We start from the raw sequence: 19,968 nt of genomic DNA, 5'->3' as shown, positions 1-19,968 counted from the left end.
TGCTGACAAGTGTATTATCCCCCTCCCCCAAGTTGGTCCATAGACTCTGTAAAAATCAGTTTCATTTTCCGCTTCATTGTTAATTTTATCTTAAGGCATTTGTATGTATTCTCTTGTTATTGTTTGCAAGTTCAGTGGAAACTGATGCTCTTTTGTTTGGGTATCCCAGTTACATATTTTTTTAAATGAAAGTCTTAAAAGTTAATCCTAGGTTCACATGGTGTGGGTTGATTTTGCAGTTTTAACCCTCTTTCAGTATTTTTTTTTTTTTTTTTTTTACTTCCAGCTCTGCTGCAATTAAAACTTTTATGACAGGAGAGTTTTTGAAGTTCTGTTTAGAACAGACAGATCTGATGTTAATTTTCATTCATTCCTCAACAGTTGGGGATCGTATACAACTTGGATGTTATTTTAGCTCATGGCCATTAAAAAGCTCTCAAGCTCCTCCCAATGCTCCACAATGCACTAACCTCCAACATACCTTGTATCTCATTTGATACTTTCGCATTTGGATGTGATCGCTTTATTCTCTCGAGCATATCAGTATATTGGGAAGATAAGTTAATTATTTCCTATCACTAATTCCTCTCTTTTTACACTTTTTAGTGTATTCTTCTTACCATAGTTGATGAGCTTTTTTTCCCATTTTTAGTGTATTCAAAATTACCGTTGCTGGTATTTTTCTCTTTTGGTCTTTTCATCCTTTTATTAGTTCTTCTATTTCTTCTATTGCTCAGAATGTCGGAAAAGTGTCCATCTGGCTTTAAAAAGTACCAGAAGTGTGGGCACAAGCTGCATGTTTCTGATGTGCACGCTTTATGCAGCTACTGTTTGGGCCAAGACCATGCACAAGTAGATTGTTCCATCTGCAAAGCCTTCAACCCGCAAGCTATTGTGGACAGGAAAAATAAATTAATTCTGAAAGGACTGTTGCCTTCATCTTTTTCAGAGTCTATTTCTGGGGCTGAACCCCCCCCCCCCCAAACCCTACCACAGAACCACCATGGAAAAAACACAAAAGGCAAGATCTGAAGGCTGCTTCAGGTCAGCCGGCATCGGGGCTGATAATGGCTTCCTTGGATCCTAGCTTTTTGGATCCAGAGCCTTTGCCCAGGAACAGGTATTTCCCCCTCTATTGACCTGGTACCCTCTAGAGTACCCTCCTATATCTCTAGTCCCACCAGCACTCTAAGTTTCCATTGATAACTTCTTGTTCTTATAGAAGTCTGACCAAGGCTAATGTGGACATAATGATGAAATTTCTCTCGGGCAGATACAGATGCAAGTTCTCCCGACTCTTACCCCTTTGGGTCAGAAAGCCCTTCTTTGTACTATTCCACAGTCTTGGCTGATAGTCAAAACCAACCTATTGTTTTGGATCCCTTGGGTCAGAGTCTTCTGGGACCACCTGGATCAGATCTGAAGATTTTAGTTTTTGGATCCGAGGCTGTCTCTGAGTTCGCCGGCTCTGACAGATGTTCTTCGTGTTTCACTGTTGCAGTCATCACACTTGAGTTATCTGTTGGCCCGAATACCAGAGTCTTGGGATTTCTGCATCGGATGCTGTCTCCTCTTCCATGACGTCAGGTCGTCAGGGGTATAAAGCATGCAGCCGACAGCATTACATCAGTCTTTATTGCTGTGGAGGATCCCGAAGCAGTTTGCAAGTGTCGGTCGGCCACTTCCTGAAAGTTTCGTTTTTCGAGTTTCAAACCTGAAGTCTTCTAAAGCAAATACCCCATTGGGGATCCTTTTTTCTTGCTCTAACTGATGTCAGAAAAAGTTAACAGTCGTCTTCCCTGTGTAAAACAAATACCTCACAGAGATTTTCATTCTTACTGCGTGTCTGCGTCACCTGTTTAGGCCCAGACCACGTCGTCCCTCGCTGTCGGTTCTGTGCCTTGTTTAACGACCGAACCTTGTTACTCTAATTAGGGGAAGCCTGCCTTCCCCTAATAAAAGACAAAGATTTGAGTTTTCTCCTGATTCTACAGACCAGGAGTCCGATGACTCTGACCTTTCTGATTACCAGGACATACCCTTATCAACCTATGAGGATTCAGATGCAGAGGAATCCATTCCCTCTGCCTCCCCTTCAGAGGATTTTTCTTCTGGTGAAACCTTGCAAACTTTAAGAGAGCATTCCCGCTGGGAATGCCAGGACTATCCTCAGTCCAAAAAGAGACTCAGAGAATTTTTAGAGTTGCCTCAACACAGGCCTTTAGCTATACTCCCTGTCCTGGATATTGTAGATGGTGTCTTTATGGAATCCAGTCTTACTCCTGACACTTTACCACCGTCCTCTGGAAAACCTGACAGGTACTACAGAGTACCTGATTCACACAAATTTCTCTTTAAGAATCCTACTGCGGATCCAGAGACCATTTCCCAGGGACCTAAAGGCATTAAGGGTCCTACAGCCAAAAACCGTACCCCTTCGGACAGAGATTCAAGAGCTTTAGACAGATGGGGTAAGAAGGTATATACCTCTGCAACTCTTGACATCAGAGCTTTGAATTGCCAGTTTCACATGTTGAAGTACCAGCAACATATTATGGAACTAATTAAACAAAAAATGGTGTTACTTCCAGACTGTGCAGAAAATAAAGATTTACATGAGTTAATGCATTCTGCAAACCAAGTTAGCAAACATACTTTGCAGTGTGGTTTTGATGCCTTAGAAGCATCTTGCAGGGCTGCAGTCACTGGGTCTGTACTGAGAAGGCATGCTTGGCTGAAGGAACAAATCTTGCCAGATCATGTCAAAGCAAAATTACTAGACGCTCCTTTAAATCAGGACCTTTTGTTTGGCACCAAAGCAGAAGAACCTCTTAAAAAGATGGAGGAAAAAGCTAAATCTATGCAAACTGTCAAAGATTTCTTACAGGTGCAGCCAACTAGATTCAATAGGCATTGGCCTTCTAAAAACTGGTCTTTTCCAGCCTCTCTCAGGCATTCTCAGTCAAACCCAGGGGAAACAGACCACCAAGACTACAGTCTCAGGGTATGCAGAGATCTAAACAATGAAGTGCTCCCACCTCTAAACAGGGAGTGGTAAGCCCACCCCCTTATGGAAAAAGTGTATGCTTCATTGACCTTTGCTCTCAGATTGCTGTATTGCTTGACAGACTTTACAAGACTACAGTCCCTTTCTGGGAACACTACTGCTGAGACTCAGACTTCTGTTCACCAAATGCTTGGCAATGGTAATAGCTCACTTCAGACTGCAGGAATTCCGAGTGTTTCCGTACTTGAATGACTGGCTCATTACCACCCCGAGCTAGCATCTACTAATAAGAGCACGACATCAGGTACTCCAGGCTTGCTCCCATCTGGGGGATATCCATAAATTGCAAAAAATCTCAATTAGAACCATACTCAGGCAAGAGAATTCTTCAATGGATGTTAGCAAGAAAATAGTCTATTCATTGCCAACCCATGTCATTCCAAATAGGAATCACTCAGGCATGCCAGAGATACCTTTGGTGGTGGATTCAGTCAGATCAAGTTCTACAAGACCATTCTTTCATTCTCCCACAGTCCAAGGCCATAGTGACCATGGCGGGAACCCAGATTGGGTGGAGGGGGGGCATTTCCTGGGGGAAACAGTCCAAGGCACTTGTTCCCCCAAAGAGACCAGTGCGCATATCAATGTCCTGGAAATGAAAGCAGTGCTCTTAGCTTTGCAGGCCTTTCAAGATTCTCTCCCTTTTGGGGCAGTTGCAGTTTAGACAAGACAATATTTCGGAAGTTTGGTACATTAACAAACAAGGAGAATCCAAGTCTTACCCCTTGTGTTGAGAAGCCCTCAGAAGGTGGCAATGGGCAATCTTATCCACCAGTTTTCTGACAACGCACATTCTGGGGAAGTCCAACATGATAGCAGACAAATTGAGCAGGTCCATTATACTACCTCACGAGTGGTCTCAACATGAAGGTGGTAGAGATGATTTTTCGCCAGTGGGACCACCCATGCTGCAGTCTCTTTGCCTGTCCCCTAGACAGCAAGTGGAGAAGCTTCATTGCCCTAATCCCCCAATGGGGGGGAATCACAGACGGACACTCTGTTACAGATTTGGCCCCCTGGTCTCCTCTATGCATATCCTCCAACTCTCTTGATCCCCAAATTTCTGCAGAAAGCTTTCCGGTTGAAGAACAAAGTTATCGTCAGTGCATCTTACTGACCTCAACAGATTTGGTTCCCCTTTCTTTGGCTTCATCTGATTTATTCACTTTGGATTCTGGATCCGATTCCAGACCGCCTGTCTCACACAACAGTCATGATTCACATGGATATTTCAAACCTAAAGCTGTCAGTGTGGTTTTTTTGCTTCCTTTAATAGCCAGGCAACCTGTGCCCTCGTCCCCTGTCCATCATGTACTTTTGTCTTCCTATAAAGCTTCTACAAGAAAACTTTACAGAAGTAAATAGAAAAGGTTGGCTTTCTGAGCATTTTAGAAACATCTTGACTCCTTTTCTGCTGCTGTACAAAGTGTCCTGGAATTTTTGGCAGCAGTTTTCAACGAAAGAGCTAGTTCCTCAACCTTAGCAGCCATCTCTAATTTTCATATTGAATTTGAGAACTCCACCCTGGCTTCATCTAAACTTTGTAAGGCCTTCTTGAGGTACCCTTCTTTTGAGACCTCATTTAAGGATCCAATTCCTCCATTGGACTTAAATTTGGTATGGCAGGCCATACCTCTCAAGCTCTTAGAGCAAGAAATCTGGACAAAGCCATAAATAAAAGTGGGAGAAAGGCCCAAAAGTAGGGACAATTTTTAAATATTGCTCTTGCAAACTTAGAAAGTTGATAGAATAAAAAGCTTTGCATTAGCATGAATTTTTTTGAAGGGTATGAAGTCTAAAACTCAAATATGTGTCATACATTGTCTAACTTCAGTCTTCAATGATTTGCAAGACAACCAAAATTTTATGAAAAACAGACCAAACATATGAGGCAAAAATCTGTACAGCTGAGAGGAATACTGCAGGCTTTAATTCATTCCTCTTTTGAACCAGCAGCAAAATGTGATCTAAAGTTTCTGACCTGGAATACTATCTTTTTAGTAGTCATCACCTCTTCTAGAAGGATTTCAGAATTTCAGGAATTGTCTTCTAAACCTCCCTGCTTGTTTTTTTCACAGGGATTAGAGTAGCATTACTTACCAATCATCCTTTCCTTCCTAAGGTGGTGTCAGAATCTAACAATAACCCGTCTATTAATCTGCCAGTTTTCTTTCTTAAATTTGCAAAATATTTGAATATGTGTTACACTTACCGGATCTTCACAGGCAGTTACGTTTTTGCTTACATAGAACAAAAGAAATGAAAAAGATAGATAAATTATTTGTCTCCTTTTTAGATTCTAAATTGAGTAAATCGGTTACAAAGGTAACTTTAGCCAGATGGCTGAGTATATATCATTTGTCTAGCCCATTCAACTAGGTCCATGGCAATTTTTGTGTTCCTGTCTAGTGCTTCCATGGACAACATATGTGCGGCTACAACTTGGGGCAATCCTCATATCTCTATTACTCGTTACAAACTGGATGAAGGGAGACCTTTCCTATTTCTTGTTTGTTTCACTGTATCATCTAGTGATACCTTCTGATCATAGGCAAAATTTGTCAAGTTTGAAGTCCAGTTATTTGTTTTAGTGGCTTTCATTGATTTTTTTTTCATATTTCGCTTTTCCTGCAAAATGGAATCTAAAATATTAGAGCTATTTCTAACTTTGCTGTTATTGTTTAAAAGAAAAAGTTAAAAGACCGCTTCTGTCAAGTTTTCCAAGAAACTGCAAGTGCTGTCCAAAGGAGATTTTAGATGTGAAAGAAGACATATTACAGGCAGCAGACTTTTGCCTGCTCTTTCTGTGGAAATAAGTATTCATGTGGTCCTGGTCTCTGTCATTGAAGTACGTCTTATCAATTTTCATCAAATGATCGTTGGTAGGTTGCTGTCTTGGTTCAGGCTTGCATAAGCATTTAGGCATTCTTTGCCTGATGTGATTTTTTTTTCAGCAGTTGCTGATGTGCAGTCTGCAGCACTCTGTACGGATCACATATGTGTCTGAATAGTTTTCTTGTCTGCTTGCCATGTCTCTTGCCCATATTAGGGATGCAGATGTCCCATCTCATCCTTCCACTCTGACCATGATTTTAGATGAAATCCATTCTTCTTTTTTCTGTCTTATTGGTTCACTGTATTATTACAGATGCCCACAAAAAACAACCAGTTTGTCATTGTAGGGTAAGATCTCACTGCACTACTGACTTCTCACTTGGAAGTGAAAAAAAAATGTTCTTACCCTACAATGATAAAATTGGCTTTTTTTGTGGTCATTAATTATATGCTTCAACCTTTCCCTTAGTGTTAAGATCCCACATTCTTGCATATCAACATATTTTGGCTAGTAATTGTGGGGGGTGATTACCTTGCAACAGAAAAACAGTTTATACCTCTCCCATTTTTCAGGTGTTCACACAGACTGCAGCTGCTTGTACTCTAGTTTGGTTGTATTGAATACCCCCATGCTTTAAACCTTTTTTTCAGCACTAATATTCTTTTGGATAATCCTTCCAGTTTGATTTAAGTCTGACTGTCCCCCGATTTAAGGTACAATGCCAGCCTTTTACATCTGTCTATGAATCTTGGCCGGTTGCTGTTCCTATCCCCCAATGTTGATTCTGAGGAGTACCAAAATTGAGATGGTATTTTTTTCGGTATGCCAAAGTAGAGGGTCAAACTTCCACTATTTCTCACAGCCATATTATAACCTATGATGGATATAGACATTTACCACATTTGAGTGGTTTACAATATTTCTGACTCCGATTTGGACATCTTGAACTTTTCCTAATGTAGTGATGGCTTTTATTGCTGTAGAAACCCCTTTTTACATTCCATGTAATGCATTCAATAATCTCATGAGTGGATGTTCCCAGTTCATTCATAACACACTTGGTTGCATCTGGGTGTTTAACTCCATTGAGAATTCTACACTTGGTCAGTGTAAAGGAGAAAAAAAAAGTAAGTAGTACAAGTATAAAACCTGAACGTTTACTCATCAATAGTTAATTCAGTGTCACAAAGAAAAACTAACTTTCTATTAACTTGCACCTCCTTTAAGTCATTTGTGAGTGAATATCAGATGTATTTTGAAATGCAGCACTGCTCAGTTCCAACTTGATTCCAGACTTCCTGTTTCAAGGGAGCATTTTACTAGTCATCAGCCTCAGGTTGGGTTACTTGAGGCCAAAGAATTCCACCCAGGGTTTTTCTCAGGACCCAGCAGAGTTTTTTAGGCCCAAGATGAGTAGTTTGACTGGCTCTCCAGGGTTGTCCTTTGGAAAGCTCACGGTACAAGGTCTAGGTGTCAAGCATTTGATATCTGTTGTCAACTTGAGGTGCTGCCAAAGGTGCATACCCTTTGGGAACATAGCTTGTTGCCAGAATCTTCCATGCTTCAGACCTCTTCTGATTACATGCCTCCTTGGCAAGCAAACTTTTGAATGCAATATTCCTTTTGCCCAATCCCATTGTGAGACCCTGCATGGAGTTGCTATTCAAAATGGTGGAATGTGGGGTATACAGCCAAGAAAACTCTGAACTTTGGAGCACCACCCTCACGCACTTTGGCAGTATTATGGGTGATTAGAGAGGTGCTTTCTGGGCTTCGATATTTGGAATTGAGTTCTGTAGTGTTGCACTACCTGTCATTAAGTGTATGATACTTTGTGGTGACACATTTGATCATACAGAATAAGAATGAAATTTCTTCAGTTTGGCTGTGTGGTTAAGCGGTATATCAGGAAGTCGACTGACTTCACCCCCACACAGGGTAAAGTAGGCTTGTCAGTTTCCATGTAGGAGATGTCCATGCATTCCACAGACAATGCCTGTGGAACACAGTTGATGTCTGGTATGCATTTTATTGTTTGTTGGTTTCTGAGAGTTGATCTCACAGGTGTAGCAGTACACCCATTGGGAGACCTTGATGTAATAGCAGAATCCTGCAGAGGTTTCTATGTCATTGCGTTGCCTGTGGAGTACACGTCTTCCAGCGCTGGTAGCACCTTGCTCCACTGCCAGAATCCACCTACCATTTACTCAGTGCAGTTTGCTCTTGGAAAGAGTAGACTGCCTCCTTTTGAAGCTAGTTTTGGGTTGCAGTCTCCCTGCTCTTCTTTCTAAGAAGGTACTTCCTAAGGCTTCATAATCTGTTTCTCTTCCCCAAGGCTTCCCTCCAACTAGTGACTTGTATCTTGTGGAAATCTGCATGTATGTCCTTTATGCACTTGCCTGCTTCTTATTTGCCTTCTGCCCAGACTAGGCTAAAGAGATTTCATGGAAAGAGAAGAATTAGGAACTTTGTTTCCTTTTCAAAACCTACCTACTACAAAGGATGACATTTTTCTTGGCCTAAAACCATCCAGGTTCATCTTTTTGGTTTTCAAGAAAGCATATACGATGAGAGACATGGGTGCCAGACCTAAGTTGACTTTCTGATTTCTCATCTATTGTTTATGCTTAAATAGGGTTAGGGATGGACTCTGCTTCTCATGGATGGGGAGTCTTTACACAGCATGAGGATTCTCTGAGACACATCTGTCTCACCAACATGTCTTATTTGTCACAAACAAAACTAAAATCCTTGGATCTAGTGGCTCTAATGCTATCATTTTGTGGATATGCAGAAGGTCCATCTGAGATGGATCTGAGGATGCCTCATATGCTTAGCATATATCACATCTCAGTAACCTGTAGGAGACTGAGTCTAGAGACAGCGTTTAAGGTGATCCATGTAGGACAATGTGTAAATACCCAAGATTCTTCTGGTAAGGAAGCTTAGTGGTCATTCCATCTGCTGCATATGTCTGGTCAGGTACATGCCAAAGGTAGCATTATACTCAATGATGGGTTTGATAAGGGCTGAATAAAGTGGCACTATAACTTCCTTGGACCTGGATGCCATTCACTAACTTAGAAGTTAAGTGATATACAATGATTTTCTTACTACCTTAGCCTTAGCCACATGTTGGTCAAAGAACAGATTGCTGTGTACATATGTTCTCAGATCCCTGACTGCTCGGTCAACTCTTAGGAGTGCCTCCTTGATGGAGTAATTAGCCTGGTTTGGCAATTTTCCCAAAAAGCACTATAATGTATTTCTTGGCATTGAGTTTTAATCTGTGACTTTGACACCAGTCATTTGTTTGTATTAGACCCTGTTGTAAGATGTTTGTGTCATGGAGGGAATCTGTGATAGCTCTCAATTTGCAGTCATCTGTGAATTTGGTTAGGTAAAGGCCCTTGACATTAGCCTTTCCATCCAAGAAGTAGATACCAAATAGGAGCACTCCCAAAATGAAGCCTTGAGGTACCCTGCTGGTGACCAGTCTCTTAATGAAGGTGGTCTCTCCGGTCCTGAATTCCAGGGTCCTGTCTGTGAACCAGCTTGTAATCCAGCAAGTTATATAGGGGCTTATACCCAGTTCAGTGAGTTTGTGTACAATACCTGATTGAGGAATTATCATGAACACCTTAGCCAGGTCAAGGTAGCCAGTATGTACCATTTTCCCCTTGTCCATTGTCTTGATGGTCTTCTCATAGAAGTCCGCCAGGTTTAGCAGGCATGACCTTCCCTTGATAAAGTCAAATTGAATTGGGTCCAGTGTCTAAAGGTTGCCTACCTCTTTGTGGATGATTTCCATGATAATTCATTTAATGGCTTTGCATATTAGACTAGTCAGACTAATAGGTCTGTAGTTTCCAAGGTTTGCTGATGTCCCACACTTGGGGGAACCATTGTGGTCCTTCATTCTCATTGTACGAAGCTGTTTAGAGGCTACAGTTGAAAAGTGACTCGAGTGATCCTGATAGGTCACATTTCAAGCTATTTTGTAGGTATTTTGGGATACTGTCAGGGCCCACTGAGGCTGTATTTTTTGGCCTTAGTGATCACCACAAGGACTTGCTGTCTGTTAATAGTTGGGGGTTATGCTGCTAAGTAATTCATGGGGGGGGGGGGGCTGGGGAATGGATGGTGAAGTTTGAGTTGAATTTGTCAGCCAGCAAGGTTGCTGTATCACTGTGCTCATTGAAGATGGTGTCATCGACCACAAAGTTGGTTCATTGATGGTACTGCTTTTGAGGTTTTAGACATAGCTGTAGAAGGCCTTGTGGGTGTAATTACCTATGAAGTTATGTTGACCTTGTAATTGGCCTTATTGGTCTTAATTAGTCCTCTTAATTTCCTGTTTAGTTTAATTAGAGAGGTGCTATCTTTATGGGAGTTGCCCTTTCTGATTTTAGTCAAGATTTTTTTCCTTTTGTTATATACACTATTAAGGTTAGGGTTCCACTGTTGTGGTTTGTTATTAGAGCTTGTTTAGGGCTTGCTTGTAGTAGATACAGCAGCCTCTACAGAGTCATTTTCATGGTTGTTCAGGGTCTCTGTGAAAAAATTCCTCATAGGTTGTTGTGAACCTGGGGTTGGGAGAGGCATAGAATTTTGACAGACTATCATTTGATATATACTGCCAATCATTAGTGGACCGGAGTTCCGCTGTGGCGACCCCTAACCGGGAAAAGCCGAAAGACACAACATCATCATTTGATAAGATATAGTTTGTTTTAAAAAAATTCCTATTACAGGGTTTGCTGGTGTTACTGAGTTGACTTTAATTTTGAAGGAGACAGCTTAGGGGTCTGACCTCACCAGTGAGAATGTGACACTGGGTGATGCAGCACTCTCCCTTATTAATGAGTATCAGGTCCAGTGTGTTTGAACCCCTGGTGGGGGTATGCACTATCTGGTCAAGGGTATTTTTATTATTAAAGTCCCGGAACCATTGTGCCTGCAAGTATGAGAGACTGTCTGTTTCCCAGTCTGTAGATAGATAGTTAAAGTCTCCCATGAGTAAGGTATTTGGTTTAATGCTGAGTGTCTTCAGTAAGTGGAGGTATGATCTTTGATAGTCAAGGGTGGCCTGTAGCTTGCTAGGATTTGGGACATTGTCTATGACAATTTCTTGGTAGATAAATTCCAGGGCATCATCCTGTCTAAACAACCTAGAGTTATTCTTATTGCTAATGTAGATTGAGACTCCTCTACCGTTAGCTCCTGCCTGTGCAGCTTATGGTTTAAATGAGTTGAAAGCACTGAAGATTTGCACTGCTGGATAACTTTCTGTGGATTTAATGTAATGGTACATATGTGTATATTCTCCAGAGTGAGGTGAGCTTGTAGGTTCTGGAGTTTCCTTTGTGTAGCCTAGCATTGAGCAGTAACACTTTTCATAGTTTCATAGGTGATTATTAGGATTGTGGCACAAGAACCTTTACAAACCTGGCCAATAATACCCAGGATATGGCAATATTGTATTCTGATTCCCCAGATATGGGATGAGGTAGCATCAGGGTAGTGGGTCTTTGGGTGTTGTAACCCTGTGTCATTTTGCAGACTGCCTTTGTCCATAAGGGAGATGGGCAGTACCTCAGTAGTGAATTTATGGTTCCCCCTGATTTATCCAAATTCTTTTTGAAGAAAGTGAGGACAGACTTTGTTTTACGAAGGTAGGAAGTTTATTCCATAGACGAGGTAGCCTTTAGGATATGAATCTGTTTCTCTCCAGCAAGATCTGTTAGAGTCACAAATAAGGTTCAGGTCCATGGAATGTGTAACCCTCAAAGAATTTTTTTTTGCGAATATATAACATTATCATCAGGGCTGGATCAGAGAATGCCTTGTAGGCCAGGCATAGGTCAACTCTCAATAAACAATATGAGATGGAGGAAAAAGATAGGGCCTTTTGTTGGAATGCATAAAACATGTGTCTTATGATTTGTATTTTTTTAATGAGAAACCTCTGGGGCTACTCCAGTTGGTGTAAGTGCCTGGTTAGGTACATGCAGAAGGAAGCATTATACTCAGTTATGGGCCTGATAATGGCAGAGTACAATGGCACTATGACATATTTTGATCTTGATGCCATTCCTTTACTTATAAGTTGAAACACACAGAATGATTTTTCACTACTCTAGCTATCTGGTGGTCAAGGCTCAGGTCACTATCTGTGTTCCTAGGTCCCTCACTACTGGATTTACTGCTAGGAATGTGCTATCAATATTACAATTTGCAGGGAGATCTGATTTACTGAAGGGTATGAGTATGTATTTACTCTCACATAATGGTTTTGTCATTTTTTAGACCTGTTTGTAGGATATCATCATTTGAGGATTCAGTGATTGTTCCCAGCGTACAGTCATCAGCAAAGTTGGTGAACCAGAGGCCCTAAACATTGGGCTTCACTTAAAATAAAAATATACCAAACAGGAGGGGTCCCAACACTGAGCCCTCACCTATCTGGGCAACATGTGCACTGTCAATGAGCCATTTTGCTATCCAGTTGATGATGTAGGGATTTATGTCTAACTCGGTAAGTTTATCTATGATCCTTGAGTGGGGGATTTTGTCAAAAGCTTTGGCCAGGGGTAGATAAGTGGTGTGCGCCATTTTACTACCATCCGTGGCTCTTGCAACTTTCTCAAAGAAGTCTACCAGATTGAGCAGGCAAGATCTCCTTCTGACAAAGCCAAATTGTGTCTGGTCCAGTAGTTGGAGATTTTCTATGTTATTGACCAGCTCCATGATAGTTCTCTCCATGGCCATGCAAATAAAACTGTTCAAGTTTATGGGTCTGTAATTCTCTGGGTCAGTTGATGGGCCCCCCTTGTGCAGAGGGCCAACTGTTGCAGTCCTTCATTCATCTGGGATAAAGCCCATCCAGAGACTGGTTAAAGAGTTTCTAGTGGCCCTGAAAGATTCTGTTTTAAGTTATTTAAGAAGCATCTTGAAATGTCAGGACCCATGGAGGCATTGTTTTTGGCTTTAGTGAGTGCAGTAAGCACCTGTCCCCCATAATGACTAGCAAGAGGATGGTTGTGGGTATTTCTTTGGGTGTGGCAGGAGGTGACTGGGAGAGAAGTTTGAACTGAACTTGTCAGCCAGCAGGTTTGCTATAGTTTTAGGCTGGATGTAAGTGCTGCCATTCATGATTAAATTGACACATTGCTAAGCATTTCCCCTGAAGTTATGAACATAATTAAAAAAAAAGCCTTATGATTATCTTTCTCCTGGGAGTCTATATTTGCCTCATAGTCTGCTTTGCCAGATTTGACCAGCTCTCTCTTTGTTTGTTTAGACTGGTGAGTGTCTTTTTGCACTGTTTTGTCTGTTCGTTCTTGGATTTGGAAAAGATTTTTTTTTTCCTTTTGTTGAATAGCCTATTTATACTTGGGGTCCACCAGGGTGGTTTATTTTTGCCAGTAATCCTAGGTTTCACTCGGACAGGTACTGCCTCCTCTATGCAGCTATTGATGCGGTTGTACAGTGCTTTTATGTACAGCTCAGGGTAGGTTTTAGTGTCATCCTGGGTAAGAGGGGCTTGTACGTTTATTAAGCTGTAACTTAATTTAAGGCACACTGGGCCTTAGCAAGGTTCTTAACAGGTTTGGAGTTTGATGTGGGTCCTAGGTTAATTTTATTATTAAAGGAGATAATTTTATAATCAGCTCCTACCAGGGAGGAGTTAATACACAGGAGGGAACAGCATCTCCACATGTTCACAAGTACCAGATTAAGAATATTTGTATCTCTAGTTGGGAACTAATTAAGTGCTCCTTGGTGTTTGCACTGATGAAGTAAAAAAAACTCTGAGCAAGTAAATTATGGGTCATATTAGACTCTCCCAGTTTATGGAAGAGAAGTTGAAGTCACCCATAAATATGGTGTTAGGCTGAATATTAAGAGATTCCAGTAGGTTTAGATAGGTGGTGTGGTTTTCCAGACTCATTTTAGGGGATCTGGAGCTAAGCAAGATATGATAGGGGGTCACACCTATAGTTAGTTGGGCATGGAGCAGCTCAAGTGAGTCATGTTGCTGGACCAGTCTAGCAGTGTATTTGCTATTTATGAACACTGAGTAATCTCCTCCTTTTGTGTTATCCTGAGCTGAGGAGGATTGAAATGTATGAAAGGCAATGTAGCCTTTGATAGCCATAGTGCTTCCCATGGTTTAGAGCCATGTGTCGTGACTGCTCATGTCTGCATTCTCCGGGGTGAGGAGTGCCTCCAGGGAGTGCAGTATTTTATTTAAACTAAGCAAAAGGCTGCAACACCAACAATTCCACTAAAAACAAGCAGCAAACAGGCAGGGAAACCAGTTGAATGCACCAACTCACAATAAGGAAAACGAACCCTTCAAATCACTGACCACACTCCTGTAGAAAACAGTTTATTTTAACGTATCACAACTGTAGCAACGTTTTCGTTGTTAAAAAAACAACTTCTTCAGATAAAATCCACTCTTCTCCACAAGGTCTTTATAGCAACCTACTAAATTGATTAATTACATAATAAATGCTTAAAGCAACCCATGCAAATTAAAAATTACTTACAAAAATGCATCCCAAGCACTAAAATATTCACATAGATTCAGTAACTCTTGATATTATATACATCAAATATTGCACATGTATATACACATAAATGAATGCCTCATAAAGTCATATTTAAATATAAAATAAACTAAACATCTCATGAAATAAAAATGCATAAATGTTGTATTACTGCATCAACATAATTCTATACAAGAATCTGTATAATATGTTGTATGTTTTTAACCGGTAGTGCTAAAAATAACAAAACAATATTAAATAACTTTAAATATATATATATATGGTAACAAATGAACAAAAAATTGCATTTAAAATCTTCATGTGTACTTTATAAACTCATTATATATATGCAACACAAACATTAAAATCCTACTTAATACTGCTTATCTACCTCACAATTGTTCTGCTTTCAATTTCAAATAAGGGACAATAGAAATGGAATCATTCAGCCCGGGGGGCTTATTTGATTCCAAAAGAATCTGCCAACATGTTTCTTTATGGGACAATAATGCAGGCCAATTGCCCCCCCTATTGCACTGTACAACTGATTCCAGAACAAAAAACTTAAATGTTGCTCCTTCACAAACTATAGTGTGCCTATATAATGCATTGGTGTTAACTTTTCTTTGAATATCATAGACATGTTCATATACACGCCTCTTTAGCTGCCTCTCCGTCTTGCCCACATAAAATGCCTGGCAAGAACGGCAGGCTGCTAGATACACCAAACCCTTAGAATTGCAATTAAAAAAGTTGTTTGACCACAATCTCCTATTTCTACTTTCCAAGTATATACTTTCCTGATCCATAATATACTTGCATTGTGTACAACACCCACAGCGAAATGTCCCTTTCCTCTGCATGTTCGTACCCCTCAACCTTGAACTTTGTTCTAATGTCCTCTTTACGTTAAACCCTTTTCTATATACAGTTTTGCAGGCTAGATCTTTAAGATTAGTCAAATCAGTGAATTCCCTAAAATCCCGGAATTCTTTCTCAATAATATATCTAATCTGTCCTGCATGTTCACTGTACTGTGTAATAAACAACTGCTCAGGGCCCGATTTATCAAAAGATCCATGGGATAGGTCACCTTGTAAAACCGTCTTGATCTTCCCTAAGATGGGGGCAAACCTACAGTTTCTAAGTTTCCTGACTTCATCATATACAGAATTAATCAATCCTATAGGATACCCTCTATCCAGAAAAAATGACCTTAATTTATCCCCCTCTATACCAAAATCATGGTCTTCTGATGTCATGCGTGACACCCTTACAAATTGTCCCTTTAAAATAGATCTTTTTTGAAATTTTGGGTGTGAACTAGAATAGTGTAGATATCCATTAGAGAACAAGGGCTTCCTATAAATGCAAGAACTAAAACGTTCACCCATTTTACTAAGGGTAACATCTAAGTAGTTAACCTGTTCAGTAGATACACTATGAGTGAAACATAAAAAATCCGTTGTAGTATGTAAATAGGCAACAAATTCTTCTATAAGATCTTGTGGCCCAGTCCAAAAAATGCAGATGTCATCCAGGAATCGAGTATAGTGTATCCAATACTTTGAAAATTCACTATGCATGACAAATTTTTGTTCCCAGACTGACAATATAATATCTGCATACGTGGGAGCACAATTGGCTCCCATAGAAACCCCTGAGATCTGCTGAAAATATTCTCCAGAGAAATAGATGTAATTATACTTGAGTACCATTTCCAATAGATGTAAAACCAGGTGAACATCGTTGTTGGTAACGCCCCTGCAACCCCATAGCGCCTCCTCCATCCACTCTAACCCAACACTGTGGGGTATCACTGAGAATAGATCGACCACATCTATTGTAACAAAAATTATATTAGGCCTAAAGAGATCAGAAGTAACCCCTCGCAAAAATTCCCACGAGTCCTTCAAAAGGTACTCTTGCTTTCCCCACAATTGTTTCAGCTTCCAATCCAGGAATTTTGATAAATTGTGGGTCTTAGACCCCTGGGCTGCTACAATAGGGCGCATGGGGGGATCTTCCACATTTTTATGAACCTTAGGTACCCCGAAAATAACGGGCACCTTAGGATGAGTGTTCTCCAAAAAGTTAAAAAGGTCTACTTCAATAATTTCCTGATCCAAAAGATCTTTGAGCGCCAGATCGATGTTTTTATAGGAAATGTTTACCTCATTCAAGGAAACTATAGTATACTTGGTACTGTCCAACAAAAGGCTATGCATTTTAGCTTCATATATCAGTTGGTCCATTATAACCGTGCCGCCCCCTTTATCTGGTTCCATCACTCGGATTCTGGGATTACCCCCTAACTCTTCCAAGAGGGTAGCCTCAGCCATACTTAGATTTGAGGTGTATTTAACTCTTCCCACCTTCCACCGGATATGTTGTTCAATCCTTTTTTCCAAATTTTTTAACTGGGGGTGTAAAGGGGGGTTGTATGAGCTAGACTTTTTGAGGTTGATTCCATGTAACTGAGAGGTATTACCGAAAATATGTTGCAAATTCAGTTTATGAACAAAGAGTTTAACGTCCAACATGGTATTAACCAAACTACTCCCCCTACTAGGCACAAATTTAAAACCTTTAGTGAATAAAGAAAACCAAGTACCAGAAACTTCCATATCGCTATAATTATATATGTGATAGTCATTGAAAGAATGTTTAGAATAGTTTCCTATAGGAGTAACCACAATCTGTTCCAAACCTACCAGTCCTCTCTCTGGTTCCCCCTCCACCCCTTGGGAGGTGGTCCCCTCGCCCCCTGCTGTGTTCCTATCGATGACCCATTCGTCTGCTGGTAATGGGACTGCTTGCGTAGGCGTTCCGACCTCCTCGGTAAAAAATCTTCCTGATAATGTTCATCAGAATGAACCAAGGGTGGAAAGGGTTCCTGTGGTGGAATCAAATCCTGAACCACATTAGAATTATCTCTGGGGGCTAGAGGATATCTATACCCACTTCTGAACAAAGGGGGACAGGGGTAGTGTCTACCTTCAGCATATTCCTTAAGGTCCCTATTTAGTTTTTTGTATTTACGATTTAATATAATGTTACATTGCTGGTCAATATGTTTTCTCATATCATAGTATTTCTGTTTTTCCGTTTCAAGGGTAAACAATAAATCAGCAGTGATAACATCATTATATTTAAAAATATCTTTTAACAAAACTTGCATGTCCATATCATTTCTTTTAGTAATAGCCCTTACAATTCCCAAGCCACATTCATCAAATAATCTAATAAGCTCATTGTGAAAGTCACTGCCACGCTCCACATGATGCGGGTATTTATACACCCGTAGCCCCTTAGGGACTATATGTTTATTCAAACATTCGTTCAAATAAAGATTGTCCAATTCCAAGGTTTTATATTTATGCAATGCTTGCTGTAGCAAGCGCATATTGTCTGTAAAAGAACTACTGTTGGAATTACTCACAGTTTCTTCATTGAAAGAGAATATAGGCTTATGAGCCACCCAGTCCTTAAAAGAAGAAGACGGTTGGCCTCCGGTAACAGCATCGTTAGCTTCAGTAGCTAAAACATCTTCGTTCCAGTCCCGGAAAACTGCCGGAGTGTTGACAAAGCTGGAAGAAGATCCTCCGTCTTGAACCTCACAGGCACCGCGGTTAAAATTGGAACCGCAAGGCAAATGTGAACCAGTGTTCTTAGAAGTAAAAGCCCTGAGCAGTTCACGTTGTTCCGTAATAACGACCTGTAACCCTTGACCCAAAGGGGTAAGGAGCTGTACGAGCTGGGTAAGCTGTCCCGTAAGTTGGCGTGAAAAGGAAGCCACTGAATGCACTCCATCCTCCGTGCTAGTGCCGTTAGCACTGGCGGTAGAATTCCCCATGCCTGCCTCCATAACAAGACCAAACAAAGCAAAAGGCTGCAACACCAACAATTCCACTAAAAACAAGCAGCAAACAGGCAGGGAAACCAGTTGAATGCACCAACTCACAATAAGGAAAACGAACCCTTCAAATCACTGACCACGCTCCTGTAGAAAACAGTTTATTTTAACGTATCACAACTGTAGCAACGTTTTCGTTGTTAAAAAACAACTTCTTCAGATAAAATCCACTCTTCTCCACAAGGTCTTTATAGCAACCTACTAAATTGATTAATTACATAATAAATGCTTAAAGCAACCCATGCAAATTAAAAATTACTTACAAAAATGCATCCCAAGCACTAAAATATTCACATCGATTCAGTAACTCTTGATATTATATACATCAAATATTGCACATGTATATACACATAAATCAATGCCTCATAAAGTCATATTTAAATATAAAATAAACTAAACATCTCTTGAAATAAAAATGCATAAATGTTGTATTACTGCATCAACATAATTCTATACAAGAATCTGTATAATATGTTGTATGTTTTTAACTGGTAGTGCTAAAAATAACAAAACAATATTAAATAACTTTAAATATATATATATATATGGTAACAAATGAACAAAAACTTGCATTTAAAATCTTCATGTGTACTTTATAAACTCATTATATATATGCAACACAGACATTAAAATCCTACTTAATACTGCTTATCTACCTCACAATTGTTCTGCTTTCAATTTCAAATAAGGGACAATAGAAATGGAATCATTCAGCCCGGGGGGGCTTATTTGATTCCAAAAGAGTCTGCCAACATGTTTCTTTATGGGACAATAATGCAGGCCAATTGCCCCCCCTATTGCACTGTACAACTGATTCCAGAACAAAAAACTTAAATGTTGCTCCTTCACAAACTATAGTGTGCCTATATAATGCATAGGTGTACTGTATATAGAACTGGGTTTAACGTAAAGAGGACATTAGAACAACGTTCAAGGTTGAGGGGTACGAACATGCAGAGGAAAGGGACGTTTCGCTGTGGGTGTTGTACACAATGCAAGTATATTATGGATCAGGAAAGTATATACTTGGAAAGTAGAAATAGGAGATTGTGGTCAAACAACTTTTTTAATTGCAATTCTAAGGGTTTGGTGTATCTAGCAGCCTGCCGTTCTTGCCAGGCATTTTATGTGGGCAAGACGGAGAGGCAGCTAAAGAGGCGTGTATATGAACATGTCTATGATATTCAAAGAAAAGTTAACACCAATGCATTATATAGGCACACTATAGTTTGTGAAGGAGCAACATTTAAGTTTTTTGTTCTGGAATCAGTTGTACAGTGCAATAGGGGGGGCAATTGGCCTGCATTATTGTCCCATAAAGAAACATGTTGGCAGATTCTTTTGGAATCAAATAAGCCCCCCGGGCTGAATGATTCCATTTCTATTGTCCCTTATTTGAAATTGAAAGCAGAACAATTGTGAGGTAGATAAGCAGTATTAAGTAGGATTTTAATGTTTGTGTTGCATATATATAATGAGTTTATAAAGTACACATGAAGATTTTAAATGCAATTTTTTGTTCATTTGTTACCATATATATATATTTAAAGTTATTTAATATTGTTTTGTTATTTTTAGCACTACCGGTTAA

The 19,968-nt window shown here is 40.1% G+C and overlaps 1 protein-coding gene across 2 annotated transcripts in view; it reads left to right on the top strand.

The window, feature by feature from the left end:
* The window catches only part of TRIP12 (thyroid hormone receptor interactor 12), a 3,849,287-nt gene that overhangs the window by 2,566,256 nt on the left and 1,263,063 nt on the right, over window positions 1-19,968 (top strand). The window lies entirely within an intron of this gene.

Source organism: Protopterus annectens, chromosome 5.part0 (assembly GCF_019279795.1).
Source record: "Protopterus annectens isolate FY-2018-M chromosome 5.part0, PAN1.0, whole genome shotgun sequence".
NCBI classification, from domain to species: Eukaryota; Metazoa; Chordata; order Ceratodontiformes; family Protopteridae; genus Protopterus; species Protopterus annectens.
The sequence above is the reverse complement of the archived record's forward strand: the minus strand, read 5'-3'. Positions and strand labels throughout refer to the sequence as shown.